The following is a 24,653-nucleotide window of genomic DNA, read 5'->3' on the forward strand; positions in this document are numbered from 1 at the left end:
CTTACCAAAAGCGTGCTCAATGCACTAGGCAAGAGAATGGCAAATGCATCTCATTTGCTCACAATTTGGAGACACCTCTTTTAATCTACTCCACACTGAATTATTCCCTACCATCACAGAGGCCCCGTCACTTGCAAAACCTAAACAATTACTAAGACGTTGGCCAATTTCCTCAACTGCCTCCTGGATTACATTAAAAAGTATTTCCCCAGTTGCCTCGGTAACTGTTTTGAGACCCACTAATTCTGTTACTATCCTCTTTTCCTTCTGACTATAATAGCGCACAGTTATGCATGGATGCTTATATGCACTAAGGTCTGTTGCTTCATCAATTAACAAAGCATATTTTGTACCTTCTATATCAACTAACTCCTGTCTGAAAGCAGGAGAGATAACTTCAGTTATCAATTCACTGCATTTTATTCTTTGTAGACATATGCTACCCAAGGTGCTACCTACTCCATTTTTTTTTTTAATAATTTCACCAAAGTGGTCAACTGTCATTATGGAACAGTGACATGAGATAGCCACAGCTAATTCCAGTTCTGTTCTTTTAATAGTTTCATTAGGGCCATTGGGCCGAAACGAAATAGGCCTCGTGATTTTAAGAGCAATCTGTTTCTTATTGTGCTTCTCTGTTTGCTCATGCTTTTGCAGGATGGCCAATCGAGGATTCAAAGTACAGAAGCACAACTTGCAAAATGCCTCTCCCTTACTATCAGGGGCTTCTTTCACCCATGCAAACTTCGTCTCCCATTCACATCTATATTTTCTTTGGCCATCATAAAAACTCTTCCACTTGGGCAAGGTAATGGTAAAAATGCTTTATTTAGCCTAGGTCTTGGCCAACTTCAAGGTTATCTGCAAAAAAAAAAAAAAAAAAAAAGAATTGCTATTTCTGCATAATATAATGTCCCCAAAAGAACTCCTAGTATGTGATCTCAAAGTGATCATACTTGTGCCATGTTCTGATCATTACTCCATGCAACCTATATCATAATGGACATGCAAAGAGAGCATGTCCTATCTACCAGAGTAGGCCTAAGCTCAAATTAGGTGAGGATAGTTGCACCTTTTCAACATATGAAGATACCTAAGGTGTAGGAATAAGTCGAGAAGACTTATATCTGAACCTCAAAACTGGTAAATAGGCGATGGCAAATTGACAATGATAATGCCTCCAAAGTGTCAACGTAGGTCCAGTAGATTAAGGCTAGTTAACTTTTAACTAACAGCCTAATCTTAACTAACCTTCCCTACAATTGCTGCTTACCAAATGCTATTTTTCTGTAATATTACTTAAGAGATGACTAAATTAAAAATAGGTAAGTGAAATGTGGGAAAACATTATTGTTAGACAGATGATTGAACAAAATCTATGCCAAAAACCAAACGGACCAACAAGCAATTTAAAGAATTATTGTTATTTGAAAAGGACATCAAAAGGTCACAAAGGGCGAATATTATGGTGCCAATAGAAAGATCTAGTCAGAAGACAAAGTCCTATCAGAAGACCATCTTAGCTTTAGCAAGGTATACATTTGTCAACAGTTGGCTAAAGACTGTATCACGGCCCACCTCAAGTAAGGAAGTATATGACTTATAGGGTTTATGTAGCTGCCTATTTGTAAATATATCCTTGGACACAAACTCCACCCACTATGTACAAGAATGGCGTGTCTTTGTGGAGCAAAATGTTGGAAATAAAGTATGCATTTACGTAGAACAAAAAATTTCCAATAATACTTGCCAAGCCTGAGTATTTTTCTGCTCACAAAGTGCCATACAAACAATCTAAATAGATAAAATAATCACCAATACAATATTTTTGTTTTATAACCTAACCTAGTTTGTATAATGTGGGAGCCACAGTTATAGTACATTAGACAAAATAACCTACAAAAATGAGACTTGTGAAACAGAATTAAAAAAACACGGTGTAATTTAATATTAGTAAACCTAGGCTAGGTATATTTACAATAACTAACCACCATTGGCAAAACTGTCACCTTATAAGGAGTACGAGCTATTGCCCTCAGCCGCCAGCACCCATTTTGATTCCAGTAAGGGAGATAAGCTGAGAGGAGAGAAAGATAAGTTGGAAGTCAAAAAGACCGCCGAAGATTCCGACCCCATTTTCAAGCCGAAGACAGGACGGGAAGACAAAACTGTCTCCTTATAAGGAGTAAGAGTTGTTGCCCTCAGTCGCCAACAATCTTTCTGGTCCCGCCATAGAAGTTGCAGGGGGGATAAGATGGTTTGTTTTCAATTGCTGCTTAGATTGCCGATTGGCATTGTTGCAACGTTATCTCGGTGGAGGGTAGCTGCAGAGAAAGGCTGAGAGGGTGTTATGATTGTCAATTATGTGTTTGACAATTGCTGTTGCAGTTGTAGGATTGTTGGGATTAAGATCCTGCCGAAGTAGGCTTGTTTCCTGACATTGCTGTAGAGGTTCTTCTGTCTTGATTACAGCACTTACACGGTCTTATTGCTCTATGGTGTGCTGCAGGGTCTTCGCCGTTATGTAAGATGCATAGATATACCAGTCGCAGTCTGCAGATGATTACTGCGTCCTGGCGGGGTGTTTGTCTTGCAATTGGGTGTGGTAATGTTTGTCGCTTCAATATACCACTTTGCAGATCTTGATCCATCTAGGATGGCTCTCCTTCACTAGTCTTTTGGATGTTGCTGTAGGCAGCCATTTGATTCTTAATGGTTTTTAATGAAGGTTGCAGTGATGACGTAAACATTCTCTGTAGGTTGCTTGTTGCCGAGGGCCAGAATGGCTCCTCTGGAATCTGTATGGATCTTTGTGTTCCCATCTTGTTGGTTGGCAGTGTTTTCTAGAACTTTTGCAATGGCCACTAGTTCAGTTTGCAGTGTGGAGGCGTAGTTGGAAAGTCTCCAGTTTTCTGTATATTTTGATGTATAGATGATTAAGGGATTGCACGGTATACTGATCCATCCATATAGTAGGTGTGAGGTGCAGATGTATTCTTGATTGCTTTCTTTGCAGCTTCAGTGAGTTGCTCTGGTGTACAGAGAGCCTTGCTTGCTGCTGGTAGGATGGTGAAGTTTCATTTGATAGGGTCCTGAGCCCAAGGGGCAGGAGGGCTGTATCCATCATGCTTTTGTTGTCTCTAGGTTTTGTGAGCCTCATTTTGCATCTGCATCCTTCTGAGTGTATCCAGTAGTTTCTTTGCACGGGAATTTGGCGGATCCAGTTCTTCAGCGAGATATAGAAGCCTTATTTTATTGTTGAGTGGGCTTTTTCTGTCTGCGCTGATTGACTAGAATATAATGCTGCTATTCCTAATGTCAATCCTAGCTGACAGGGGAATTAGGTTGGTTTCTGCTCCAAGTAAGCAGTGTCTTGTCCACATTGGAAAGCCACTGATGAGTTTCATGGCATTGTTTTGGACTACTTCTAATGATGCTTTTTGAGTGTGTCAATGCAGTAAGTGTGGGTGCTTCATAATCGATGTAGGATCGAATTGCTTGTAGATAAGAGGTTATTTGATACTCTTTGTTTAAGGGGGGTCATTCGTTTCATGGCTGATAGACTAATCTTTGTCTTCTCTCTGAGGTAGGTTACTTGATTAGCTGGTGATAGGGATTTGCTAATGACTACCCCAAGGTATATGAATTGACTCGCCCATTGAATGTCTTCGCCCATTAGTGTGAAGTTCTGAGGGTTTTGCAAGTGTCTCATAGCCATTGCTTTTGTTGTTTATCTTTAGGCCAAGCTCATTGCATTTGGTTTGGATCATGACAAGTGCTTTTTGAGTAGCATTTCTTGCATGAGCTTTGTGGACATACTATGCATATATCGTCGGCGTTTATGAAAATTTCCACCCCATTTGGGAGGTTTAAAGTGGCTAAATTCTCCATTAGCAGATTGAAAAGGTAGGGGCTTAGTATGCCTCCTTGTGGTGTACTTGTTCTTTAGGGGGATGAAATCGGTGATTTTTCCTTTGAAAGTGACTGGCTTCTCAGTTCAGTGTGTAGTTCAGAGTCCTTTCACCTTTTTTTTTTTTTTTTTTTTTTTTTTTTTTTTTTTTTTTTTTTTTTTCCCAAGAAGTGTTAAGTGTAGCTGGTGAGCTGGCTAGCTCAAAGGCTTTCTCGAGATCGAGGAATATGACAGTTTTTTTGTTATTAATTGTTGAGAGGACATCTGTAATGCATTCTTGAGTGCCTATGCCGCTTCTCAGGCATATAGGCGATGATGTAGTTGGCCTATTTTCCACTGCAGTCTGTCGAGTACCATTCTCTCTGCTACTTTTTCTGTGCACCTTATCAAAGCTATTGGTCGGTAGGTGTCTGGCTCCTTGGGTTTTGAAATTGGTTTGGTGTCCTGCTGGTTCCATGTGGTTAGACGTAGTCTTTCCGTGTGTCCTGTTAATCAAATGCAAGTAGACCAATTTGGCGTGGTTTCCCATGTTCCTCAGCATGCTGTATGTGACGAGGTTGGCTCTAGGGGCAGTGTCCTTCCTGCCTTTTGCGAGGGCCGTGTTAAGTTCCTCCATGGTGTAGGGGTGATCAGTATCGTCTACCATGTTACAGGCGGCTTCAATGGTGGTGTTCCTGATTGGAAGCAGTGTTCTCTGACTGTTTATAGTTTGTAGCGGTAGGTTGGTGCTTTTTGCTCTGTCCGCAAAGATGTTAGCAATCCTCCTGGCTTCAGCTAATGGGTCTGGGTGTGTGACACTGGGTGTATTATACTTCCCAGAGACTTTGTTAAACCAACCCCATATCTTGGCTACGGAAGTGCTGAAATTGACCTCGTTGCACCATGAGTACCATTTGTCTATTTTTACTTCCAGTGATACTTGCACAGAATGTTTGATGATATCTACAAGTAAATTATGTAGCTCATTTGTTGTATGTCTTCTGAGAAGTTTTCTGGTTCTGTTTGTTCTAGCATTCATTTCTTTGATGCGACTGTTATAGTACCAGGCATTGGCATATTTCTTTTCAGTTTTTTTTTGTGGCATGGAAACACTGGTTGCTACCTCTAGTTGTTTGCTGAAGTCGATTGATAGGGTGGAAATATCATTGTGAGGGTTTTTTAAGTATTCCCGAGCCCACTGTGTCAGTCGTTTCCAATTTTTCCCAGTTAGCAAACTCTTGAGTTCCACCTTTTTGTGGGTGGAGGAGGAAGGGGTTATTTCTCCAATTCGAGTTCAACTTCAATGGCAAGGTGATCACTTATTATTACAGGATATAGTTGCCACTTTGCGCCTCTTTTTATGGTACTTTAGAGGAAGGTGAGATCTAGGCGACCTCCTTTTAGATGGCTGGCATCTGTGACATTAAGCAGTGCTACATCAGGATATTCTTGCAATAGGGCATGCAAGTTGCTACATGTTTGTTCCTGATATTGAGTTCAGGAACTGGTGATGAACGTTGAAGACGCCTGCAATAATTAGGTAATTATCAGAGGCTGCGGCGATGAGCGCCTCCGCATAGATGCTTTTTTCTGGCGACTTGTAGATGTTGTGGACTGTTAACGTTGTGGCCAGCAGAGATATCTGGACACTAAGAGTCTCTGCCTTAGTCCCACAGTCTATGCTTGGTAGTAATTTGGAGGGGATGCTGCTTTTGACAAGGGTGGTTAGTGCTCTTGTCGTTGGTGATATACGTTGTGTGCACTTTGTATCCTGTGAACGCAAATGGTATGTTCTCATTAAGCAGAGTTTCTTGCAGCATGATAATGTCAGGGTCTTGCACTGAGGTTTGAGATTGGAGGAATGCAAACTTTTTTTCGAAGTCCGCGAACGTTCCATTGGAGCACTTTCACTTGGGTGTTTTGGTTGTTGCAAGTGGTTGTATTAGGTTCATTTGCAGGAGGATCTATGAAGGGAACTGAGATTTTAGTTCCCGGGCAGCGTTTTCAAACACGAAGTCATCAAGAGACTCCTGTGTGAATTTAATTTTGCGGGATCGCAAGAAGTTGCTAATGATATTGCTGATGACTGCTAGCACAGCATCCATAGGGCAAGCAGAGAGGTCGTACTCACTGATGTCAATAATTGGAGGACATTTTGAGGGGCGTATTGCGCTTGGTTTGCTTGTGACGGTGGAGCTAGGTAGGTTGGGGAATTCTTTTAAGGAGTGGGAAGTGTTGGGTGTACGAGTTACAAGTTGGAGGAGGATGAGGTAGGTTTTTTTTTGGTTGGGTTGCAGTGGGAGGATTGGTTGGAGAGGTAAATCTTAAAGGTGAGGGAGTGCGAGGAGTATGGGTTGGGGATCATTTTGCCTTGGGAGGAGGTTTGGGAGGACGTTGAGGTTTAGGTGCTTGAGGGGGAGTTGGCGGAGAGGGAAGTTCATCATTGGCATGTCTGGAAGGATTAGGATTTTGTTGGGAGGTGTGGTTGGATGGTGGAGGGTTGTTTGATTGGAGGTGGCTGCGTTCGACGTGGCTGACGTGGGTGGAGGTTGTATTGGCGGTCTGCTCCCTGGCGGTCTGCAATATACTGAAATCTGTGGGGACATCTATCATGCCAAGCATGATGGGATCCTCCACAGTTTAGGCAGTGGGCGGTGGTTTTGTGCCCTTCCTTGTGCCTGGCAATACAGTGGCCAGTAGGGTACTGTCTGCTGCTGCAAACTCCACAGATCTCCGAACCTGTGCAGCGGCTTTTGTGGTGGCCAAACTTCTGACACCGGAAGCATCTTAGTGTCTCTTTGAAGTACTCTTCAGTGCGGAAGGTGCCCCAGAGGCCAAAGGAGAGTTGAGGAGGGCGAGATCCTTTGAAGACAGCCTCCAACTTATGGAATCTCCCTCCGGCTTTCCCTTCACATCTTTTGACAGTGAAGATGGAGGGATGTTGGTGCACAGGTTCCAGTGACAGGTCGAGGTCATTTACTATGATGATAGTGGTAGGCCTTTCATTGGTGTCAAGCTTGATCACATTATCCTGCTGCTCAAGGTAGGTCTTGGTGGACTCATCTTGGCTTTTATGATTCTGTCCCCTGCGGTTGGTACGTATAGTGATGCTGAGGTGAGGATTGCTGGCTTCCATGGCGACTATGGCAGCATACGATGTAATGCTGGGTCCTGGAGTTAGCCTAAACTTGGTGTCTTTAGTTGTTGTTTGCTGTGAAGGTGGCTCTTGAGTGGGTTTGTTTTCGGTCTCCATTTTTTTTTCGCGCCGCTGGTGGGCGATTTAAGGTCTTATCTGGGTGGTCTCTTGAGGTCCCAGGGACCAGTTCTATTGCAGGAGTCTTGGGTAGTTGTTTATGGCTCCTCAAAGTAAGCCCTCTTAACGAGAGAATGCCTTGATGAAGTCATTGGGCTTCAGCACGGCATATCATTCCCGTGCTGAAGGCTTGTGACGGGCAAGAGGGCTCTCGAACTGGGGAATTTCTTTTCCTCAGTTTGACTCTAAATTTCTCTCATTCTTTTTCTATTACCTCTTATTGCTTATTCCTCCTTCATAATTATCAGCTGTCTCCAACCTTGCTGTCAAAACTCTTTTACCCATTTCACTGTCCAGGTTTTTTAGAGGGGACATTGTATCCATGATCGGTTTTTATTTCAAAATCAATTGTGGGAGCTGTGGTGGTCTTGCCAACTGCCCGAAAATGTTTGGACACCTAGGAGTGTCAGTATTCCCATACTGGCACGCGGAACTATCTCTTAGGAAATTTGGCCTTCGGATTCCAGGGGTTGGCGATTTTATAGAGATAGGACTCTCGGCATTCTGTCCGGTTTGCCTGCCACTATGATTAGAGTGGGGATGATTGTATTCATGAAATGCTCTCAGTCCCATCAAGCGGGTTTGGCATACACTTGAGCCACTCTAATCATAGTGGTACCATCCCTTTGTGGTAGGGTAGGGAGTGGACATTTGGTAAGCAGCTTTCACAGGTGTCATTGGTGGAGAAATTAATTCCAGGAAAGGCTAACGGTGTCTTCTTTGGAATTTCAGACAGTCTTAATTTTTTCTCTCCCTTAAACTATATTTTTTTCCATTGTTTTTTTTTTTTTTCATTGTTATTATGACCCCTTCCCTCCCCCTGAAAAATAATTAATGAGTAAACTTAATATTCCCCGTACCCCTGGATCAAATGGCGAACCCCAGACACCGTTGACGACTTCTGCTTGTTTAAATAGGGAAAGCTCTGTTGACAACCTCGGCAATAAAAAGGATTCCTCCAACAATACTTTTTTGACCAGTGTTGTTAAAGACAATTTATCGGCACTGGTGGAAAATGATGCTTGTAATAACCGTAATACTTTACTCTCTGGTTCTGGCTCATTACCAGATCCAACAAAAAATCTGAAAATTCTCCACTTAAAAAACATACCAATTGGTTGTAGCTATGACATAATTCATGAAGCCTTCTGTAGATTTGGAGCAATCAAAGAAATTTTAATGGAGCTTAATGGTAGTAAAGGCTTTTGGGAAGCTTGGGTATCATTTTCAAGTTTTGAGATTGCTTTAGAAGCAAATAAAAATTTAGAGAGCATAAAAATTGACAATTGTTTGATTTCTGGGGCTTTATGTGATAAAGCACCAAGACACCTAGAGGTATATAAACCAGAAGAATGGATGGAAAAAGAAATAGAGCATAGACTTCCAGAAGTAAGAACCCCCAAGCCCCCAACATGGATAATTGCATCTGGAAAGATAGATAATTATAACTATTATAAGATGAGTAAATTTATACAAAAAAAAGTTGGTTTAATTAAAAGTAAGGATATTAGTAGATACGGTAAGCAATCTGTTTTGATTAATGCAAAATCAGATACTCAAGCTCACATGCTTTGTGGCATGAAGATTGCAGAAATTGATCCTATTAAGGATATTAAACCACATATGAGCTTCAGCTATGGTAAAGGAGTAGTTTTTGATAAAGATCTATATGAATTCTCAGAACCAGAAATTCTGGACATGTGCCCTGCTAATGTTTGGAAAGTAAGTAAGATTCCTCAAACAAGCATGGTAGTTTTAACATTTGAAACCCCTGTTATACCAGATCATATAATTATTGAGAATGAAAGAGTACGTGTTCGAGAATATAAACCTAGGCCTTTACAATGCTTTAATTGTTTCAAGTACGGTCACCCTTCCCGGTACTGCAATAATACGAAGATCTGTATTAACTGTTCTTTGTTAGAACATGGCCAATGCAACAGAGATACAACCTGTGCAAACTGTAAAGATAATCATAAACCAAATGATAAAAGATGTAGAGAATACAAGAATGAAGAAGCTGCAATCTTGAAAGCAAATGCTGAACATATAAGTGTAGGTTATGCAAAGCATTTACTCAATCGGCAACTTAATTTTGCTCGCGCGGTTAAGATGCCAACAAAAGATTATAATCCACTACCCCTTACTACCACAGGGGGACCAGTGGCAGCACCTGGCCCGTCAGGTGCATCTCCCTTAGTGGTAGTAGCCCAGCCATCTGGGTCAAGTGCTCAGGCTATAAAAGCCAGAGCACAAACCTCCAAAGAGGTCAATATGGTGTCCAACACACCAAAAGTATTGTCACCGATAGGAGCATCTCCCCTAGAGGTAGTAGCCCAGCCTTCTGGGTTAAGTGCTCGAACTGTTGAAGTTCTAGCACAATCCTCCAAGGAAGCCAATGTGGCTTCCACCACCTTAAATGTATTGTCTCAGGCAGAATCTCTACCTGATTTGATGGAGATTGGAAAACAAGATCTTCCAAAGAGGAAAAGGTCCCCATCATCCTCACCTTCATCTAAGTCAGGTAAGTGCCCTACTGCTCATGATCCTAAGGTTGACTCTTATAAAGATCCTAGAAAGAAAGAAAAGAAGAGTGGTGGCCTAGTAAAGCCTTCCATCTCCAGGCCTTACATGGCTTCATCTGAAAAGTCCCAAAAGACAAATGAGACAAAGAAAAATAATAACAAAAGATAATGTCTATCATCCAGTGGAATTGCAGAGGTCTAAGTACTAGCATTGAGCAAATAAAAACTTTAACCAGGGACTCAGACACGAAGGTAATTTGCCTACAGGAAACCAAGATCAGTGACAAACCATTTAATCCTGGACTCAATTATCATTTTTGTAGATCCCCTCCTTTGCAAGCTGCAAGAGCTCAAGGTGGTACAGGTTTTATTATTCACAAATCTGTAAAATTTGAAACAATCCCACTCAATACACCACTACAGGCATGTGCAGTTAGAACTCATATCGGGAAAAAAATTACTTTATGCTCGCTATATATTGAACCATCCTTAGAACTTTTCCTCTTAGATCATGCTGGTAATCCAAGAAGGCTTAGACTTTCTGACCTCCAAGACTTGATCAATCAGCTTCCTGCCCCTTTTATTTTAATGGGTGATTTTAATGCAAAGCATACTTTATGGGGTGGAAATGTGTGCGATAGATGGGGTAATCTTGTTGAAGAATTAATCGACAACAATGATGTAATACTAATGAATGATGGTTCTCCAACTAGGTATGATGTATTCCACAACTCTACATCAGCCATTGATTTGTCAATCTGTTCCTCATCCATTCGATTGGACTACCTTTGGTCAGTAAATGAACACCTACATGGCAGTGACCATTGGCCAATAATGTTAAATTATGTCCATAATCTTCCTTCTCAGTGTCCACCAAAATGGAAGATAGATGAGGCAGACTGGGCAGCTTATGAAAACTGTTCACACACTGATAAAGAATATGATAAATTTACATCTCCAGTGCATGCCTATCAACATCTTGAAAATATTATTGATGATAATGCTAGCAAGTTTATACCTAAAACATGCGGTTTACCTCATCGCTCTGTAGTTCCTTGGTGGAGTAAAGAATGTGCCAACGCAAGAAAAGTGACCCGAACTTGCTTCAGAAGATACTTGAGGACAAACTATTTAGCAGATAGAATAGCATATCTCAGAGCCTGTGCCAAACAAAAAAGAATTTTTAAAAAAGCAAAGAGAGCATCTTGGAAGAAATATATATCTAATATTAATACCAAAACTCCTTCAAAGGAAATATGGGACAAGATTAGAAAACTTCAAGGTAAATTCGTCCCTAAGCCTCTACCAATATTAAGGGAAAATAATAGATATATATCTGACCCCAAAGATGTAGCAGAGGTTCTTGCTAAGCACTTTGCTCATGTATCAAGTGCTGACAACTATTCCCCAGCATTTCAACAAATTAGAGCATCAACATCTGTTGTTCCTCCTGCTTCTTCAAATACTGAAGCTTTTAACCTGCCTTTTAGTATGGAGGAGATGCAAAATGCTATCTCCAGCTCTTCTTTAACTGCCCCAGGTGAGGATGGCATCCGGTATGAAATGATATCACATCTTCCAGTGGATACCAAGGAATTTTTATTAGAAACCTTTAATGGTCTATGGGCTTCCCATACATCTCCTGATTCCTGGCATACTTCAATTGTAATTCCAGGCCACAAGTCTGGTAAAGACCCAGAACTGCCATCTAGTTATAGGCCCATATCCTTGACCAGTTGCATATGCAAACTATTTGAGAGAATGATCAACAACAGACTTGTGTGGTATCTAGAATCAAAAAATCTTTTATCTAACAGACAGTTTGGTTTTAGGAAGAACCGAAGTACTCTGGACCCTTTGCTGATGTTATCAAGGGAAATTTCAAATGCTTTTTCTAACCAAAACCAGGTGGTGGGTGTCTTTTTTGACCTCGAAAAGGCATATGACACCACCTGGAGGGGTGGTATTTTAAAGCAATTGGCCTCGTGGGGTATAGGAGGACATATGTTCTCTTTTATTGAAGAATTTTTATCAAACCGCTCCATTAAAGTGAGAGTAGGGTCAGAACTATCTTCATCCTACATGCAAGAAGGTGTCCCCCAAGGCAGCGTATTGAGTGTGACCTTGTTTGCTGTTGCAATTAATAGTCTCATTAGTCACATACCTCCTGGCATACAAGGATCACTATTTGTCGATGACTTTGCAATTTATTGTAGTGGATCATCTGCACTACAAGCATGCCAAAATCTTCAAATTGCAATAAATGCTGCTTCCGCATGGGCAAATTCTCGCGGATTCATGTTTTCTCCTCAGAAGACCAAAGCCATTCGCTTTACTCGTACTCGTAAAAGGGAAGAGATCCCCACCCTTTTCTTAAATGATTGTATTTTGCCATATGAGGATAGTGTCAAGTTTCTTGGAGTCATTTTCGACAAGAAAATGACATTTGGTCCCCATATAAATGACCTATCTATCAGGGTTAAGAAGTCACTGAACATTCTGAAAGTGATATCGCATTTTGATTGGGGTGCTGATAGAACAACTTTGCTTAGAATTTATACATCTTTGTGTCTGAGCAAGTTAGACTATGCATGCCAAATATATGGGTCAGCTACAAAGACTTTACTTGGAAAACTTGATATTGTTCACAATGCTGGGCTTCGCATCTGCACAGGTGCTTACAGAACATCTCCCATTGACAGTCTCTATGTTGATTCTGGCATACCTCCCCTTTCCATTCGCAGAGAGGAGTTGAGTTTGAGGTTTTTAGCTAGGTCCCTTGCTGTGAGAAACAATCCTAACTGTAAATATGTTAGGGCGCCTTTAGATCGGGCTCCTAACAGATCTAGAGTGCCTAAGCCTTTGGAAGTACAGCTGAAAAATGATGCTAGAGAAGTAGGCTTGTTAACAGCACAGATAGCAGAGGTAGGATATCCCAAGTCTCCTCCTTGGTGTAATCCACCTGTTAAAGTATGTTTTACGGCAGGAGGGAAAAATACCTTACCTAGTAGGGTAATGAAAAGTGAGTTTTTAAATCATGCTGCTCAACATCATGGGAAACATGTTTTTACAGATGGCTCCAAATCGGCTGCAGGAGTTGGAAGTGCAGCTGTGGTGGGGGATATTGTTATTAGAAGGAAACTCCCATCCTCTTGTTCAATTTTTACTGCTGAGCTGTACGCAATAATTCTCGCAGTCCAACATATTTTTAAAAATGGCAACCAAAATAGTTTTTATACAATTTTTACGGATTCCAATAGTGTTTTACTCTCATTAAAACAAATTATGCCAGGCCATCATCTAGTACAAGAGGTGCAGGACTGGTTAGTACTTCTGCAGTCTAGGAAGAGTATCAGTGTTCACTTCTGTTGGGTCCCTGCCCATGTTGGGGTGGATGGGAATGAACAAGTAGATAAGGCAGCAAAGGAAGCTTCAGGGCTAAGTAATCCATCCCCCTTGAGTATTCCTTACAAAGATCTTAGAAGTGAGATTCATCTTTACTGTAAAAATAAGTGGCAAGCTCGATGGTCTGAACGGACCACCAATACAAAATTGAAACAAATCCACCCATTGGTGGATAAATGGTCATCTTGTAATTCTACAAGTAGAAGGGATACCATTATTTTAACTAGGCTGCGTATTGGCCATACACATGCAACGCACAATTATTTAATGAAGAGTGGGGAAGGGCGACAGGCCCCTCTTTGTAATACCTGTCAAGTGACAATGGATGTTAAACATATTTTAGTCGATTGTCCTGTTTTTAATCTCCAGAGGAGGACACATTTACTCCAGGACAAACCGTTAAGAGATATACTGGGGGAAAACTGTAATACCCTGAACTTGAGAAAATTTATACAAAGTATTGGGTTATATTACGAGCTATAATTGATTTTATTAATTTATTTATTTATTTTACCCTTTTAATCCCTATTTATTTCACATCTAGATTTTATTGTATGAAAGTGTTACGATTTGTATTAAAGGTTAAAATGATACTAAATGTTGTGAGTGTACAGATATGATTGAATGATTTAAGTTATATAGCGCTGAATGGCCTCTGATGCCCCAGTGCTTGGCTTAATGCCTAAATCCCATATTCAATTCAATTCAATCCTCAAAGTAAGAAATCTTGGGTTTTTTATCCTGCCTTTCTCCACTCTAGTTCGAGGAGAGGTGGGGATAGGGGAAGAACCCCTTTCTGTCATTACAGACACACAATGGTAGTCTTCAGCTGTCGAACGGTGTTTGTTTCAGGTGTTGTCTCAATAAACAAAAAGAAGAAAGAAGAAAAACAAAGAATCCAAGTACAGTGCAATTTATGAACTCGTGGAAAAAATGAATATATCTACGGGCAAAGGACCGAATATTTCAGTTACTCATTTGTTAAAGATGATCCTTTCACTAGCTTGTTCGTGATAAGGATGAGAGTGAGTATTGTACAGAGGAGTCATATAAGAGATGCTCTCTCTCTCTCTCTCTCTCTCTCTCTCTCTCTCTCTCTCTCTCTCTCTCTCTCTCTCTCTCTCTCTCTCTCTCTCTCTCTCTCTCTCTCTCTCTCTCTCCCAAAACTCAATTTTGTCTATAAAATATAGACAAAATGATAGTGGTGCTTGAGAGAATTCATATTTCAGTACATCTAAATAATTTAGAAGACTTCTATCGAAGATTGTGCGAGAGAACAACCTAACCTGATCAATCTCTATGAATTACCTGATTCGGTGTGTTAGACTTTTCCGAGAGGGCTTTGAAAGTGAATCTTAATTAAGCTTTACTTTAACTCGTTTGTTATATCGTTTTGCATGGGTTTAATCCTCAGTATATTTAACAAGAGTTATTTGCAATCAGATTTGGGGTGAAGTACATAATCGTTTTCTTGTCTCTTGCCCGTAACCCGCAAATAATTAGTTCTTATAGCCGGCACAAAACCTGTTTTCCAGTAAACAAATTCTACCCCTAACTTTAGTAGAATTCCATTTCGTGCATTACCTTTTGTAAGCGGTTTATGACAACCCTAAAATTCTTTCCAATCTGTAGCAAAGTTGGCCAGCTCTTTTCCGTCACGGAACATTACCAAATTTTAATGCAATGTACAGTTCATTACTACACATCACACAACAAATCTTTGTAAGAAATGTATGGTTTAGGACCACTTCCGAAATAAAAACATCACAGGGATAATTTTATTGATAAATTAAAAATTTTAGACACACCGTAGCCTGTCAATGACCTGAGTTTTCCTTGTTTGAATCCTTCCCAAGTGAATTTGATATGATAGCAGAGAGGGAAGAGATCTAAAGAAGTCTCCGACCAAGGAGAAGTCTCCTCCTCTTTAAGAGGAGACTTGGTTCGCCCCCTCGTGGTCGGCACTTCTTTTCCAGACGTATTCCGGGAGTTCTCATCCTCTTTTCCTGAAGTATTTCCTCCAATTGGTTCAAAGATACTTTTCTTGGCTACCCTCCATTGCAACAACTGGAAAATAGGAATATAAATTAGGAATTAAACAAAATGGCAGATAAGCTGTATTAGATAAAGTAATTTAAGTGTATCACAAAAGTCTATTAAAATAGTTTTAGATAATACATTGTAATAAAAGGAGATGCAATTTAATATTTTTAAAACAGTGAAGTGGAAAAACCCGGTATAAGATCGCAAATAATTGACGTTATAATTTATAAAGTTTTGTCATTATGGAAACAGTTTTTAATATTTCTAGTATTAAAATATATTAATTAAAACTGGTGGAATACACTGAGAAGACAACGGATCATATCCTTACCTTGTTAGACTCAGCCTCTATGGTCTATAATCAATATGGCTACATAGATCAGCCACAGGACGATGGCGGGATGCGTACTTTGTAGGTTGTCGTCTCTGAAAACACTTGAACTCAATCCAGTGTTACCACTTTGCTCTCTCTCTCAAGGTGCAATTTTATCCACAAACTATCCATAAAACCTTCTCAATGTTCCACAGATTAATCTACAAATATTTTCCGTATAAAATGAGGATGAAACCTAAAGTTTTATAGTGTCATTGCGTTATTTTACATGGGCCACATAGAAACAATTTGAGTGAACTTAAAACACATTTTGAGTATTATATTTATTAATTTATTGTTTGAGTTTTTTGAGTTTTACAAAATTATAAATATTTCTTGAGGAAAAATAATTAAATCTAGATAATCATTTAGTATCGGAAATTAAGCCTTCGATATTCTAGAAATTTTCAGTACAAAGATGAAATTTATAATATCCTTTTAATGCTTCTCAAACACTCTTCATTATAATTAATCTTGTTCTAGGGATACAATTTCCTCTTGGTTCTCATCACACTACATTTCCTTTTGCATTGAAATTTAACATGCCCAAAGTTGGCTCAGTTTTCACAGTACTCCCTTGAAGAGATAAGGCTTATCTTATTTGAAGAATTGCTACGACGGATCTTACACTGAACCGATTTCTCAGCTGTGTACGGTATTTCTGGGAAAGGTCTTCACATCGCCGAGGTAACGTCTTGCAAGCCTGACTGGCACACAGGTGTGCAGAATGACACTGCACTTTATATCCACTTTACCCGACAGTCCTGCTGTAGTCCACTTGACACTGAATTATTGCATCCAATCATGACATTGCAGACATCGGAACTAAAGCCCACAATATTCTTCATCGGAATGTTGTGAGTTTTTAATGTTGAAATTATGCTATTAAAGAGCTCCTTCATTCGCTGCCCTAAAATCTTGTTGTCCAAACACTTAACAGTTCCTAAAATCTGCTAGTAATTTTCAATGTTTCTTCATAATAAAATATTGCTATAATACACGGCGTCTATGTCCGTGGAGTCATCAGTAAATTCACTAAACTTCTGCTGCCGAAGTATTTTGGCCAAGTTTCCTTATAGCTATCACCAATGACATTGTTAACAAGAGCTGTACGTTTTGTCCTTTTCAGTTGAATATTATTGGATATTTTAGAATTGGCGAAATTTCTCTTAATGGCAAAATGCAATGATCCGCAAAAACATAATAGTAAGTAACATTTTGAGGATTCAACAGATTATTTGCTTCTTGCACCAAGAAATGTTCGTACACTTGGCTGTTTCATGATCGTAACGGTTTCTGTAATTTTCTATAATGGGTAAAAGATTGCTCGTGTTATTTTATTACATTGGTATCAGCTTTAAAGCAGATGTTGCATATTTTACACTTGGCTTTTAAGCTTGGTCGTCTTCTAAATTGAAGATAATTTCTTTTCGGTAATTTTGAAGTCTTTTAAGTCTTCCTTTTACGCACATCTTTTTCTATTGGGAGGAGGTCAGTGGATTAATTTCTTCACTACCACACATCCTTGCCAAGATTCTTGGAAATGATGTGTCCATGCAAGTGGCATTTTTAGATTTATTTCAGAAGCAGGTCTTCTGAAAAATATTTAACTTTTATTACATTCAACTTTTATGATTTTAATTGAATACTCTTTTATTTTTTATTTTATTTTATCTTTTATTTTTGTATACATAAATTAAATGTTACCGGCGTCAATGACCTCAGATGTCAGGATGCCTGAAAACTTTAAATCAATCAATCAATCTTCACTACCACGCCCGGCCATGTTCTCTAGGCACAAATTTTTTTGGAATTACTTTTGTATGAGAAAGTTGTATGTCCATCTGCAGTAATATTATTATTAAAGAACCAGCTGTAGAACCATTAAATATAAACTTTTTACTACTGCACAATTTTAACAAAGTTTTGATCAAATAATCTTTAGCGATTTTTTTCTTTGTATTACATTATTGGATAAGTATTCTAAAAGTATGAAGTAGTTATTTTTGATTTTTGTTATTATCTAACATTTTATATAAAAGTAATGGACAAAGCCCAAGGGTGAATTTTATGTAAATGACAATATTAACTAGGGGAAAAGTTCAAATTACCCCATGGGCTAGCTTGAAATGGGTTTAAAGCTACCCTCCCCCAGCCTGAAACCGGTTTCAAACTACCAGTTAAGATTTGGAGGTGGTAGTTGGAAAGGAACCGGTTTTGTCCGGTGATATACATAAACAAAATCCACATTACTGGGAAAAGAACAAATGCCCGGTACTGAAATAAACTGTCAAAACAAACTATGGTACTTAACATTGGTAAAGGTAAAGTAGCAGCGTCAGTCATGTTGAATTAACGACAATCACTTGCAAAAACACCGAGCAAAACAATTTACGACTTAGCGGGCAAGTACACCCATCAACAAAACCGGTGTCGCCTGGCGAGACCTGACTTGGAGAGATCATGCCCTTCTTGCCCTGAAAAGGTGGCCGACGTTAAACAACCGAGAAGTTGTTGGAATGGTTTGAATGTCAGGAGGAGGGAAATTGCCGATATCACTTAAAGAAATGCGATGATGAAAGAAATATATATAAAAACCAAAGAACTTTTTTATTCTTTTAATAACTGTAATCTAATATTTCGAAAACAATTCATCAAGAGATTTTATCATACCTAAATTTTTTGAATTTCCTTAAAAAAAAATCTGGAATATTTTTGGAACGAAATATCATTCGTTTGCATTTTCCTAAGCAGTCTCTCTCTCTCTCTCTCTCTCTCTCTCTCTCTCTCTCTCTCTCTCTCTCTCTCTCTCTCTCTCTCTCCACACACATACATACACTACGTAATATATGTAGGCGCTAATAATGTATCATTTCAAATAGCACCTATTGGGTCACCAATCATTAATAAATGGCCTTTGTTAAACATTTCGAAGGTAATAAGGTTTAAAGGTTTAGTTGTTTATTTCACTGTTTCCTTTGATTTCGATCATGAGCCACGTAGCTGTGTGGATGGGGTCAACTTTTAGCACGGGCTACTTGGCTCCGGCCCTCTTAAAGAAAATAGTATTATTTGCTATATCAGTTGGGGATTTAAATTGCATCATCAGTTAACATAATTCATATTGTTTCAGAAGTGATTGGTGAAAATAAAATATATGAAATGACATGCAATAAATCTGGTTATTGGTGCGTTATTATAGTGATGGTGTGGTATATCGCATGTAGGGTATAAAAGATTACACTATTAACACATTGTTTACTCAAATTATCCGATTAGGCAGCAATAGCCTGGATGTCAGGATACTAGAAAACTCCTAATCAATCAATCGATCAATCAAATTATCTTGGCAATTCGGTCATTTCCAAGCGAACCTCCTTCCCTTGTGACGATTGCTAAAAGGTCCAAGTCTAGCATTGACTTTTTGTATTACGATTTTATTTGTCGTTTCATGACCTGATATCCAACACCTTATAGGTGTGCTCCCGGTAAGCTCTTCAAGATATCCATTACTCTCGATATCTTTTCAATCAGTCTTTTGCATATTTACTTCGTTGTTTATAGTTTTGACATAATTGTAAACACTTGGAAAGCAAAATCTATGGAACATTGTCATCTTAGTATTTTGTTTTTCATTTTCTAAAAAACTTCCACCTGAAGGATCTCAACAAAACTGTTAGACCTTTAAACCTCGAACATTTGGGGATGGGGGTAGAAGGATCTAACCAGGTGGGGGTTAAAGATGGTGGGGGAGAGGTGGCAATTGGGTGATCTTAAGGGGGCCGGCTGGCTAATGCCGTTTTTTATTCATGTATGTCTTGACGAGGTTTGCTTATTAAAATGAAGTGATGATGATGATGATGATGGTAATACCCTTATTGATAACAATTGATAGCAATATCAATGATTCCAGCTCGCAATGAAAAGTGCCATATATCATTCTAACATTATTTATATCATCGTTTGAATTCTGAACGATAGTTTTGAGGGGAGGTGGTGGGTCATGGCTCACGAGGTGACGTGGAACACAGCAAAGAACGATGGGTTATCCAAAAGCCAGTGGTCTTGACAGTCAGGTGTTTTCAGCTATTGGGTAAAATAATTCGTTGATAATAAGGAGTATTTGTAATAGGTAGGTGTTGGTTTCAGTGGTTTTGTTTATCTATATTGTTTATTTGGAATAATTGTTGTAATACATGACATTGTGCTCTATGATCCATATATATTATTCATATATACGACAATATTTGTAGATGGCAGCAGCAAACAAAGACAACTCTGTTGAGAGTATAACTCAAAGAGGCGGGATCGTTGGTGAGTGGGAGCGTGGTGTTCCGACCCGAGATATTGCTATCAGCATTGGAGTGTCAACTCGCACAGTCCAGAGGTGGATATTAAGATGGCGTGAAGAAGGAACATTAGCAAATAGACGAAGGATAGGACGACCTCGAGTGACAACTCCACAGCAAGATCAACAAATCCTGGCAGTATCAACAGCTAACCCCATGAAAGCATCTGTAGCTATCACACAAGAACTTAATCTCCCGTGTACTCCACAAACAACTAGACGTCGACTGAGGGAGCACTCTATCTGCTGTCATGTTCCAGCTGTCAAAGAACAGCTTGAGCAATGGCACCGTGACACCCGTCTAGGCTTTGCTCTGCAACATCTATCTGAAGATTTAGAATTTTGGAAAAATGTGATATTTAGCGATGAAACTTATTTCACGTCAGTTGAGGCTAGAGCTAGGCATGTTTGGCGTCGCATCGGCACAAGATACGATGCAAACAATATTCAGGAGAGAGCCAGGAGTGGGAGGGTTGGAGTAAGTTATTGGGGATGGATGTCGAGTTTTGGCCCAGGGGAATTAGTAAGAATAAACGGCACCTTGAATGCCAGGAAATATATATCTATTCTTGATGATGTGATGCTGCCAACAGTAAGAGCCATGGCAATCCCCGACGGCGAGCCCATCATATTTGTCCAAGACAATAGCCGGATACACACAGCCCACATTGTGACCGAGTGGTTCAGGAGGCACCCTGAAATTCTGATGATGGACTGGCCTACCAAAGGCTGTGATATTAACCCTATTGAGAATCTGTGGGGAATAATGAAGCAGGAAATAAAGATGGGACCAGAACGGACATGTGATGCTATTGACCAATCGGTGAGAGAGGTATGGGAGTCAGTGCGACGCCGACCAAACATTTGCGAACGGCTCGTGGCCTCCATGCCTACACCTCTAAACGAGGTGATAGATGCCCACGGGGGTTGGACCAGCTATTGACAAGGTCATTCATTTGTAACACTGAATTCTAAATCTTTATATTTACATGTAATATAATGCATGATGTGTATACAATAAAACTGTTTCCTTTGTTATTTATTTATTATTTTTACATGGAATATAACATGAAATATATCCAATTATATCGTTACATATATTTTTATTTCGTTACATGTAATTTGACATAAAATAAATTAAATTTTTATTCATTTATCATTTTTTTACATGCAATATGGCATAAAATGCCACCAATTGAAATGATAGCCATGTTAAAAAAAATAATGCTGGTAACTCAACTAAGTTATATATGTAAATCCTATATCAGAATAGGATATCCTATAGTATCTTCTCAGTCTAGAATAATCAATTATTGCCATTGCTAATTTTTAGCCATAATGACTAATAGAAACATCAGCTACAAAACTTGGCGTGTATAATTTAGGGACAACATATATATGTATAGTCCAACCTAAAGATGTGGCCTGAGCTGGTTTTAGATATTGATACTAATTGCCAAAAGAATCCATAACCCACCAGTTTGGGGAAATTAGGTGGTCTCCGCCATTTCAAAATCCAAACCAACATGCAAGAAAAGTATAAGATCAAAATTAGACTTATTTCTTCCGGTTATATATAGGTTTCTACTGCAAGCTTATAAAATTATTATAGAATTAAAATTTCCCTTGTCAAAATTGTCCAAGGTAACTAAGTATTGGTAGTTATGGATATCATATTCAGTAATGTGTGAAAATTGTCGGAAAATTATGAATCACACAACTAAAAATAGCTTCATTCTTTACAAACTGAACCAAAAAAACAACACCTAAATAGCAAATGGACGGACAGCCATCCCTAATAGCCACAATTAATGACAATGGTATCAACAAAGTTGTGATTGATCTCACTCGATGTTTCTTAATCAAAGGTGCCTGCTCCCCTATGAGGTGTGTGGTCGATTCCTAACCGTATGAATATGAAAAAAAAAATCCTTATTCACAGGTTTACTTTTTTTTCTGCAAAAAAAGTAACACAGCATTTGTCCTTGAAACTTTTTTTTTATTTTTTTCATTTACAACACATCAGATCACTTTATATCATAGCATTTAAGTGGTTTTCTCTTGTATTTCAACACTTATGGGGTTCAAGAATTTTATGCTGATTTGAAAAGAGAGCATGCATTGAAAAAGGTTAACCACCACAAATCGCCATGAGAGTTCATGAAATAGAATAAGACATTGGTTCCTTACTGCTGTTACGATTCAAGAAAAAGGAATATGACGGGGTGTTTTCAGCAAAATAACAAACAATCCATAACCAAACCATGATTGGATAAAAAAAAAAATGACCAGCGACTACGCCTGAAAATCAAGCAATATCACACGTGGTTTGAGTTTGGTTTTGTGTTTAGGGGATCACTGAACATCTTGGGAACACGGGCTCTTCACCCAAAAGAAATACAAACCCAACATAAGCTTGCAAAGAAGTTAGAAGTTTTGTGAGATCATTTGGGCACTTCCAAATAATGTAAATATTGGATAAAGGTAATATATATATATATATTATATATATATATATATATATATATATATATATATATATATATATATATATATATATATATATATATATATATATATATATATATATATATATATATATACATAGAGAGAGAGAGAGAGAGAGAGAGAGAGAGAGAGAGAGAGAGAGAGAGAGAGAGAGAGAGAGAGAGAGAGAGAGAGAGAGAGAGAGAGAGTGTGTGTGTGTGTGTGTGTGTGTGTGTGTGTGTGTGTGTGTGTGTGTGTTACAAGAATTTTGGATGTCTATATGACTTTTTAGTCCATCCGCGGAGACTATTTGCTCTTTGATAGAGCGATTTAGTTTAAGCATTTAGAGAGTTCTTATGATCTTATCTAACTTATCCTTGAACTCACTCTTTCTCTCTCTCTCTCTCTCTCTCTCTCTCTCTCTCTCTCTCTCTCTCTCTCTCTCTCTCTCTCTCTCATATGAATTCAAATATGTAAGTGTGATTATAATTTTTTGATAATTTTTCACGAAAACTATAGCATTTCTTAAAAGAATAAGAGATAAGACCTCTCGATCTCATATATATATATATATATATATATATATATATATATATATATATATATATATATATATATATATATATATATATATATATATATATATAATTTCATTCATCATCGCATTTAATTGAGTGATATCGGTAATTTCCCTCCTTCTCACATTCGAACCATTTTAACGACGTCTCGGTTGTTTCACTTCGTCTACCTTTCAGTGCAAGAAGGGTATGATCTCTCCAAGTCAGGTCTGGCCAGGCGACACCGGTTTTGTTGATGGGTGTACAAAACAGAAGAATGACCTGGAGGGCGCGCGTAGTAGGTGTCGGTGGGGTAGTGTAACTGTGTTCTCCAGGGCCTGTCACGGCCTTCCCCTTTGATGAAGGGATTATCTAAATGGAAGACAGCCTGTGAATAGTGGTTTTCACACGCCCCTGTTGTATACACGACACCCGCAAGGTGATCGCGCGAGGGTAGTAACCTCTGCATTCCATGCTTTTATCTTTCTCTAGTATATTTGGAAGATTTATATTAGAAAAGTGTAAAGAAGGACTTCTTTTCACCGGGCGTCACAGGTCTCTTCCCAGAAATATTTTTCCTTTGTCAAAATCCCTTAATTTTAGTCTTGGGTTAAAAAAAATTCTATTAGAGATAATCATATCCTGATTTAAGACAACTTTGTTTTATCTCGAATGGTTTCAAGACGATTAGCAATGAAAGATATAAACATCATTCAGTAAGCAATATTCCTTTATAATGAGTGTTAAACTCACAATATTTATAAGTGATCACTACACATTTGATATTGAAGCACTAAGCACCTATTGAAAAATAAGTCTTCAAAATGTGTGAACTGTTTCTTATCAACTTTAAATATTATTTTCTCCGAGACAAATCCGCTCCAACGAATACAAATACAAATACAATTAACAAACGGCTGTCCCTTTAGTGATATTAAAATGCCAAAACCAACCGGGCTCATCAAAAAGGTCAAATGATTAGGATGTTCCCAGTACGGTATATGTAGCCAGACACCACGTGCCATGGATATGTAGCCTACGGTGTTGCTCAGAGAGAGAGAGAGAGAGAGAGAGAGAGAGAGAGAGAGAGAGAGAGAGAGAGAGAGAGAGGTTGTAAAGAAATTCTCTCTCTCTCTCTCTCTCTCTCTCTCTCTCTCTCTCTCTCTCTCTCTCTCTCTCTCCTTCCTTGTCAATAGAATTTTAGTATCTCCATCTATTATGCTTATAAAGCATCATAACATCAATGCCATGTAGAAGACATTATTTATTTCAAGCTGACCTTGTGGCACAGGTTTTTTACTAAGTGACCTTAAGCCCCCTTTACGTGGGTCAACGGATCATTGGAAATCTCCTATGTTTACCTTCATCTTCACTAGTTCTGTGGTCCATAATGGAAATCAATTATGTTATGTACAGCATCGAGATAAAAGGCTAACTGTAAAGGATACTGCCTTAGAAGACAATAAAACTGGACCATGCCTGTTCAATTCGTCATTCATAATCTGGGAAGCTGATTTGTTGACCTTTTCAGTTTGGTTTCCCAGTTGGTCGGCGTCTTTCCTATTAGTATTACATGAAGCTTTGTCTTTATCTAATGGACAATTACTTAATTTTACATAAGTTTGTTGATCACTTAGTAATTCATGCGGCTTATTATTATAATCAAATTTGTTTATAATAACACAAGTTTATGATATCGGGAACCTCTTTGGG

General features: G+C 38.8%; 1 pseudogene; it reads right to left on the reverse strand.

The window, feature by feature from the left end:
• LOC137620867 (uncharacterized) overlaps nt 1–7,142 on the reverse strand; it is a 7,759-nt pseudogene extending 617 nt beyond the window's left edge.
• Nucleotides 7,143–24,653: the final 17,511 nt, after the last annotated feature.

Source organism: Palaemon carinicauda, chromosome 27, assembly GCF_036898095.1.
Source record: "Palaemon carinicauda isolate YSFRI2023 chromosome 27, ASM3689809v2, whole genome shotgun sequence".
NCBI lineage: Eukaryota > Metazoa > Arthropoda > Malacostraca > Decapoda > Palaemonidae > Palaemon > Palaemon carinicauda.